The 307-nt window shown below is 73.0% G+C and overlaps 1 protein-coding gene across 1 annotated transcript in view; it reads right to left on the reverse strand.

The window, feature by feature from the left end:
- The window catches only part of DAAM1 (dishevelled associated activator of morphogenesis 1), a 178,398-nt gene extending 178,121 nt beyond the window's left edge, over positions 1 to 277 (reverse strand). Inside the window, exon 1 of the mRNA XM_006026226.3 lies at positions 156 to 277. The gene's annotated coding sequence lies outside the window, so the exon portion shown is untranslated. The remainder of the gene's footprint in view (positions 1 to 155) is intronic.
- Positions 278 to 307: the final 30 nt, after the last annotated feature.

The raw sequence follows: 307 nt of genomic DNA on the forward strand, positions 1-307 counted from the left end.
GTTGGCGGCTCGCGGCTGCAGGGAAGGGAGCGGGGAGGAGGCGCGGGGAGCAAGGGCTGGGGCTGCACCAAAACCCCCGCTCCCCTGGGGTTTGTATTGCGACGCACCGTGCACGCAGCCCCACCTGCCCCGTGCCGTGCCGTGCCGTGCCTTACCTGCAGCGCGCGGACATCATGAGCCGCCCGCCCGCCGCGGCGCCCTGCCCACAATGGGAGCCGGCTCCGCGCGCCCCTGCCCAGCCCGCAGGTGACATCATCCCCGCCCCGCCTGATAGGATACAATGTGCAACGCACTGCGCAGGCGCGGC

The sequence above is a fragment of the Alligator sinensis genome, unplaced genomic scaffold (assembly GCF_000455745.1).
Source record: "Alligator sinensis unplaced genomic scaffold, ASM45574v1 scaffold708_1, whole genome shotgun sequence".
NCBI lineage: Eukaryota > Metazoa > Chordata > Crocodylia > Alligatoridae > Alligator > Alligator sinensis.